This window comes from Crocodylus porosus, unplaced genomic scaffold, assembly GCF_001723895.1.
Source record: "Crocodylus porosus isolate Cpor-Errol unplaced genomic scaffold, CroPor_comp1, whole genome shotgun sequence".
Taxonomy (NCBI): Eukaryota; Metazoa; Chordata; order Crocodylia; family Crocodylidae; genus Crocodylus; species Crocodylus porosus.
The window spans coordinates 49,560,418-49,568,923 of record NW_017728948.1 but is presented as its reverse complement, the minus strand read 5'-3'; positions in this window follow the sequence as shown (position 1 = coordinate 49,568,923).

Genomic DNA, 8,506 nt, shown 5'->3' with positions numbered 1-8,506 from the left:
CATAGAACACCATGACTAGGGACAGAACTTACACGTATACTGGTATAAATGATCAAAAAACAATTCAGATCTGTGACACAACAGAGGTTCACTGCACAAAAACCCCTTCCAAAATGGCTGAAACTGTTTTTTTAAGAGAAACCTGGCTGGATGTTGTATCAAATTTAACTGATTTAGGTTAAGTCAGTTAATTGTACTTCTGTCCGAGATTACCTTCAGATTAAAGACTAACAGTCCTCCAGCATCCCAAAATGCTTTGTTCCTCCCCCACAACCTGCCCCTCCCCCAGCAGGGTGGGTGGGTTAGCCTTGGCCTAAGTTGTCTGCTCCATCTGAGCAGGGAGGCATGTTCTACCATCCTTTCCCCACCCCCTGGTTTCTAACCTGAGCTACTGTAGGCATGTGGCTACATTTCTGGAATCAAAAGTGAATGTCTGTTCACTTGCTTATTGGTTTAATCTATGCTGTTTGGACTAATCTGTGAAGATTTAATCAATTCAGCCTCAGGCTTTATGACTGTCCGTACTTAGCCTATGTTATTACAGTAGTGATACATTGACTACAGAGAACATGAAATTTATATTTCCAAAGCTAGAGAAATAACAACCTTGGCATCAAAGCCTGAATCATGACAGATATCAGGAAAAATTTCTAGGACTTGTTAGGAAGTTGCCCAGGTATAACTACCAAGACCATGGTGACTAAGAACTTATGTAAACACACTTATCTGCTGTTACCTAGTCCCCACATCTTTTCTTATTTATCATATAATTAACCTGTATAGAGCCTGTCTTTGTAGTATTTATTTCAGAGTACCTTGTGAAATTGAACTGTAGGTACTGCTGCAATAGAAAGAATTGATACAAGTGTTGGAAGCATTGGTAGAGGGGAATCTCCATCCCACAATATGGAAAGAAATGTCACAAAAATAGCAACTTTAATATGGAAGATTGTTAATAAGTTTGTCAGAATGGAGCTTATTTCTCCAGCATTTGAGAACAGTGAACACAGTATCAGTATTTAAGGAAAGGGAGGGAGAAGTGATGTGGGCAAACATACTAGTTAGCCTGACCTGTGAGTTTGCAAGGTTTTAGGACAAATTTTGAAAGAGAGAATGATTAGAAACATAGATGTAAATGGAAAAGGATAAAATGTGACATCAACTCGTTTTTAAAGGGGAAAAAATACTTAATCTAATCTGTCTGGACTTTATCAAAGCATTTAATGGGTGTACCGTGTGAGAAATTATTGGTTAAGACGGAGACACTTGTATAAAGTATAGGGAAGCTTTTTAATGTGAGTAGAGAACTGGCTAATGGGGATACAACGGGTTTGTGCTGAAAGGTAAAATATCTGGCTGGGGGAAGCTAACAGTGGAATTCCTAAGGATCTATCCTGGGATTAGACTAATTTAATGAGCTAATTCATTAATGATCTTTGTAGTCTGTAGATGAGTGTTGTTGCAAGGTGCTGATTAACTGAAGTTGGAAAGCATTTATTTATACAGAGGAGAATCAGAATATCATACAGGAGGAATTTGATGACATGAGGACTGGAGCAGCAGAAAAAGGATGAAATTTAATAGTGTAGACCTCAAGGTTTTAATTTAATGGTATATTCTTCTATAATCTGGGAAGCCACAGACGAGGAGAGATCAAACAATGCACTAATATCTTAGATGATGACTATATGGAGCTATGAAAAAGGTAAGTTGCTAGGATGTATCAGGCAAGGCATTTCCAGTAGAGGTAGAAAGTGATAATTCATATTTTTTTCATACTCAAGGTTAACCAGAATTTGGTCTTTATGTACCATACAAAGCATTGGGACAGTCTCATCCAGAAGCCTGTGTGTGATTTTGTTCACCCATGTTCAACCAAGGTTACTTGAAACTGGAACAAACACAGATAAGGGCTACTAAAAAGATCAGGGAAAGACAGAGAGGCCAGTAAGTCTCAGTTTGTTTAGCCTAGCGAAACAAAGACTGAGAAGGGATTTCTGTCTATAAATACTTCTTGGGTGGGGGTTGGATGGGAGAAGAGCAAGCATCATGAAGGGAGAAGACTGTGTAGGCTAATGGGCAATACATGTGCAAGAATAAATGGATATAAACTGTGAAGAATAAATTTAAGGTGATAATTAAAACATTCCTTAATCACTGGTAAAAATAATTTTGGAACAGCTTTTCAGTAGGGCTAGTTTAGGCAAACTGTTTCATATCAGACCCCGATAAGTTTATTCATAGGACTATTGTTACCTTCAATAACGGGTCTGGACCCAATGGCCCAAACGCTCTTTAAAATCTATTCTACAAAAGAAGTTTCAGAAGATCATTTTTCACTGAAAAGTAGTTCTGATGAATAGAGAATGACCATGTGGTCAATACCAATTATACCTGTTAACAGGGGTATTACAGCTTTTATATAAATATAAAAAAGAACAGATAAATTTATATAGTACATACATTGCCTTTGATAGATGCACAATCTGGTGCATACAATTGTATGTATATAAAATATGATATACATTTCCTGCCAAACCATGTACATGTAGGTTGATATAACACTTTGCAGGGTTTTCAAGACATCCCAATGGACATTTTCATTAGGAACTTGAAAATCCCACCCAAAACTAATTATTAATAGCAATATTTTTCAGTAAGACCACAATGTACTAGGTTCTGTGTGACTAACTGTTGTACTCACACAACACAAAGCATAATCAAGTGGAATACACAGAGGAGCTTGGATTATGTCATGACTTGCCATGCAGCTGGAAAAGTATTAGGAGGAGGAAATCTGCAACCCAGATGAAACTATCAACAAATACCAACTTTGGGAACAGGCTATTAAATCTATGCACCAGTTGAAAATAGTGCACTAGTAAAAGCTGCTGTCTCAATACAATTTCCACACTTTACTGGTCAGTTGATCATCAAGCCTAATGATTAGGGATCTCTCACACACTTGCACACTGTGTGCATTTGCTGACAGAGTAAAGACACTTTGCTGCAGAGCAGATGCTGGAGAAATGACAAGCAGCTGTGAGCAAAGGTCACATCCCCTGGGCTCCACATGAATAAGGGATGGTGCTTGAACGATTTCTTACAGTCCTGGTCACAATGTACTCAGTCAGGAATGGAGGGAATTCAGAATAATGTATAAAGATGCCTGTCTTGTGGGCTAATTAACTCAGTTAAACCTGCTCTGTAAGGGATGTACTGGTGATTGTGATTGGGAGACAGCACTTGATGTGGTTTGTTTGTAGAGGAAATTCTGTAATATTATATGCCAGCTACCAGCCAGCAGTTTTGGCCAAATTTATATGCAGACACAGTGCTCTGGCACAGAGCACAGATAAAGGAGGTGGAATGCCTATTGAGCAGACCTCTGAGTGGTACTGAGATCTGTACTCTTGATTTGGAGGCAATGAACATGACAAATGTAATCATCAAAGATTAAAGTCCAATCACAAATAGAAAACATTTCCAATACATTAAAGTAAAAGGAAAAAAAAATCCACCCTGTTTTTCTGTGTGTGCACCTGCCTCTATTTATGCATATATTCAGATGAGGATTACCTCCCAAGTCACGCACCTATCTCACCTCATAGCTTTCTTGATTTTTACATGTTATACTAGTGTAAAGGCCTGTAAAAATGATGGACAAAATAGGCTACTTGTTATAGGGTACCACATTTCTGTTGCCTACTGTGTCATTAGTAACTTGACCGCCTCGTTTTCTTCTATACAATGGGTATCCATCAACATTTCTGAGTGTCTCCTCTGAATCTCCTTCAGATATTTCTTCAGACATCGATGATTTTCCATGCAGGGTGCATTTGGAGTCAATCCTCCACATGGTCCATACATCTCATCACCATGATCTCCGCTCAACAGACAATGCACTGTTGTACAATCACATTTTTTTTTAAAGTTCTGGTAATGCTTATTGTTCTAATTCATCATCAAATCCTGCAAATACTCTGGAAATGGTCTTTTTGGAGGCAGAATCACTTTACCCTTATGACAACAACTGTGGAATTGGCCATCTGATGGTCTTTCAGCTTGGAAGTTTAAAGAGTTACAAAATTGGCACACCACGTTTATCAATCCACAACTATGTTCCTCAGTCTTGTCTTCAGTGAATCTATTGTTGCTTACTCTTTCAGCCTGCCTTCCACTGTCTCTGCGAATGCTTTGCCTTTCCATTGCACATCTTCTTTGTTCATTTGTTTCATTTTGTCTTACTCTTGCCATTCTTTTTGCATTCAATTGCCATCTATTCTCTGCTTCACCTTGGTAAGGGTGTTATGGGTTAAAGTTAAAGTAGGGGTGTTAAGGGATAATTTTTGCTCGGATACTGAGAGTACACCATAACTAATTGAAATCAATCACTAAAAGTCCAGAAAAGTGAGTGCAAATATGTTTTTTTGAGTGTGACAGAGAAAATGACAAAGAAACAAATGAAGCAAATTATTAAAGAGGATTTTTCTTGCCTTTGCTTCCATGTAAATGATAGGCTTTTTGGGGTAGGGACTCTGGGAGATCCTGGCCTTGACTGTGGATGTGTTGAATTTACTCTGTGCTATTTTGCCAGTAAAGGAAATTGTAAATCCTGCTTTGCTAGCACGGGTAGATTATTTCCATTATATGGAAGTCTCCACGTTGCATGAAGCTTGTCTCTTTGTATCTCTCCTTGGCCTCTTCACTTGATGGAGAGGGCACAGTCAGAAGAAAATTCATGTTAGCAAAACGTTTCTTGGGAGCTACTTCACATGGGAATAAGAGTTCTTCTGTCATCAGAGCTTATGACCTTTATAGCTTATGCAAATGAACATAAAACATAAGTGGAGTACATCAGAGGCTGTATGCTGTGCCAAAAGTAAGTCCTATGTTACCTATGCTACAGGGCTCTTGGCTCACAGGGTGAAGTGGCGGTGGTGGGATACTTCACCCAGTGGACTGAGAACGAACACAAACATAACGCTGAGTTGGCATGTGGATGGGGAGAAAGGGGAGGCAGAACCCCATAGGATAGGCACCCATTGAACCCATGTACAAAGCCCCTGTAATTCATTAACTTGATCACCCAGTCCAATTATTCCAACCCATAGTCCCTTCAGTAAATTAAGGATTAATAAATCAGTTGCACTATTCCTTCCCTGCTTATTAACTCAAATGCTTATCTTCTCCATCAGCTCCCTGAGCAATCAAAATTCATACAAGTAATAAAGATTTATTTGTTCCACTTACGCACGATGTTCTTGGACCAGGCATGTCTATCGGTGTGAAGAGAAGGCAAGGTTCCCCACTTGCCATCCAACTCCAGGACGAATTCTCCAAGCTTCACCTTCCCCACTGCTTTTCTGGGATTCTGGGCATGTAATGCTGAGTGCTCCCCTGAGCTTTTGTATTGTGGAGCTGCTTCTCATGCCAGTGCAGAAGACACTAACCAGGCTCTCACCATGGTGTGACTCAGTGTTCTTACTCCACGCCATGCCTTCTTCCCCTCCTGCTGGCACCAGATGTCTGGATATGCCAGCAGCTCCTGCATACCTGCCTATGCACAATGAGCAGGAGCTTACAAAGAGGGGCTGCTGCCGTGTCTGCTGCTGCTCTCGCCGCTCCACTGGTGCCGCCAGTGTCCCTGCAGGTGCGTGGGGAACACCGTACCAGGTTCCACTGCTTTTCTCCAGTGCATGGAAGGGCCTTTCCTGGGATTCCATCCCTGGGTTCCTTGGGGACCCTTGTGCCCCACTCCCATAGTCACAGCCCAATTTTTTATTTGGGAGTAGAGTTGGGGCTAGAGTTAAAAATAATAAAATGTTAGCTCTTGAATGTAATTTTTACACTCTCCGATAGCTATAGCAGGAGCAATTCCGGGTAAGGCACAGTTGGATCTCTTCAGAGTAGGAGGGGTATTGACACTGTATGGTCAGGTGCTTGATGTCCCTTTTTCCCCATTGTAGCAGCTGGTTCTTGCTGGCCAAGGCCTGATTGCAAGCCTCTCTTAAGTCCCTTTCTGGTCTCTTTCTCCCATGGCAGAGAAACAACTCAGTAAGCAGTCATTTAGGTGTACCAAGCAGCCATTTATACTTTCCTTATTATGGAAAGGATTTCTGTGTGCCTGGGTGAGGCTCATCTCCGTGTGTGCTTATCTGCAGCCATGCTGACTCTCTCTCTCATATAAGCCATTGCTTCTCTTTCTGTTTCTCTCCATGAGGATTTCTGATCTCTGTTCTTTAGGCAGAACTCAGATAAGTCCAGCCAGCTGTTTCTACCAGAGGACAAATATAAAACTCAATATTTTCCAGTATAATCAGTAGATCAGGTTTGGGCAGTTCCTTTTCTACTTTTTAGACTGCTCTGGAGACTACATTAAACCAAGAGAAATCTGTGATTCTGTGCTAATCGTGTTGAATAGTGACTGAGTGAAATACAAAAACAAAGTGCATTTTCAGGTTGCTGAAACTAAATCACTGAAAAATGAATGATAAAAACACTATATTTTCAACAAAAATGGAATACATTGTAATAAACTTTATAATAACTTTATAATAACATGATAATAAATTGTAATCTTGCATAAGAACTAAATGCCTGTTGCTTATATCAATGTATCTGAGACTTCTCATTTACCACAACCTTTTTTTTTTTTTTTTTTACTGTATGTAACTTTGGAAAAAAAGGCTCTTTTTTCAGTCTGTCCTGGTTTGATGGTTTTCAATGGATCCATTATTCTAATGGACTTAGTGACTTTGTTATGTTGTACAGCTTTTAGGTACAAACTACTTTTGATTAAAGACACAGATGCAGCTTTTACACAGCTTGTATTCTCTAATTGGGAAAACCACATGGCAGATGATGTTTTTTGAAAAAACTAAAAAAAAAATGCTAGTAACGTTAATATGTTAGTATTCTCTAAAGAAAGAAGAAAACAAGAAGATTGTGATGAAAATATAATGATATACATTATATTGTCAGACAAGGACTTGCACTGTAAGGCCATGATATCAGAATATCATAAACCAGGGGCATCAAACATTGGGATTGCAGGGCTCCTGGAAACAACAGGAATCTGAGCGAAAGGGTTCAGGTTTGCAGTGCCACTGGAGTTGTGTGTGGGAGCAAGGGAGGGTAAGCAAGGGCTGTGTAATCCCCCCCCACCCAAAAAAATCCCTCCCTGGTTTCCTGACACCACTCATTCTGATGCCACTCCCACCACCAGAGGTGGGGCTGGATGTGGCCTGTGAGGAGCCGGCACTCTGGATCTGGCCCTTGCGAGGAGGGGCTGGCAAATGAATTTTACACCCCCTGATCACCCCTGCCGAGCTCCAGCAGTCCTGAACTTAAAAAAAAGGAAAAAATGGATGACCTTCAAGAATGGAGTAGTAGATATGAAATGAAATGTAATAGAAATTAGCATGTTTATATTACAAGAGGGACAGAAAACAGCTTAGTGTATAGGTTGTTTCTGGAATGATTATGATCCTTAGACATGATTCAGTTGTACACAAAGCAGACTGGATCTTATAATGGGCCAGGCAAGGTATTTATAGTAGAGACTGAGAATTATTCATGCCATTTTGCAAGGCTCCTGTAACGCCACATCTGGAAGATAGTATGTCTGTTTGTCCATATTCAAGAAAGAATACCTGGGTGTGTCTATAACTTCATATTCATGTGACACAATACATTATGGTGCATATCATGCTGGAGTGTATTTCTCCCAGGTTCCACACTTACACGTGCACCTGGGACCACAGTACATTGATTTGGGTCAGAGCTGCTCCAGCTGGCAGGGGAACCTAGGGGCATCAGCTTGCCAGCTCTGAGCCTGTTCCAGCCCAGCTCAACATGCTGAAGAGGGGCTGGCTGGGGCATGAGGGTGCTTCAGTGCAGGCCTAACCAGCAGGCAGCCCCTTCACTGAAGCACCCTTGTGCCCCAGTCAGCCAAGTCAGCTCTCTGCACACAAAATAAATCTGCAGCAGGGTAGTACTTGTATTTACAAATACTAACCTACTGCAGAGTTTGAGTTTCCTGTGGCCTAATAGGGCCACATGTGTAGATGATGAGATATTTACTGTTGAACTAATTAGTCTGCTCTGCAGTAAACAACTCATGTAGATGTGTCCACTGAAACTGGAACAGAGGCAGAGAAGAGCTACAATAAGCAAAAGAGAAATAGAAAATCTATTTTTGGGAAGAAACTAGAAGATCCTGTTTGGCTTCATGAAATGGAGGCTAAGAAAAGATAGGATTAGTGGGCAAGTCTACACATGCATTTGATCTAAGATCAGTTTACTCAAGAGCAAGCACCCGCTACAAATGCAGGAAAGCGAGAGCAGATTTGCTGCTAATGGCAGCTAATTGCTTCTGCTTCCTGGGGCCCTGCAATGGGCCCCTGCCAACACCATAGATTTCATAGACATTAGGGCTGGAAGGGACCTTGGGAGATCATCGAGTCCAGCCCCCTGCCCAAAGGGCAGGAAGTCAGCTGGGGTC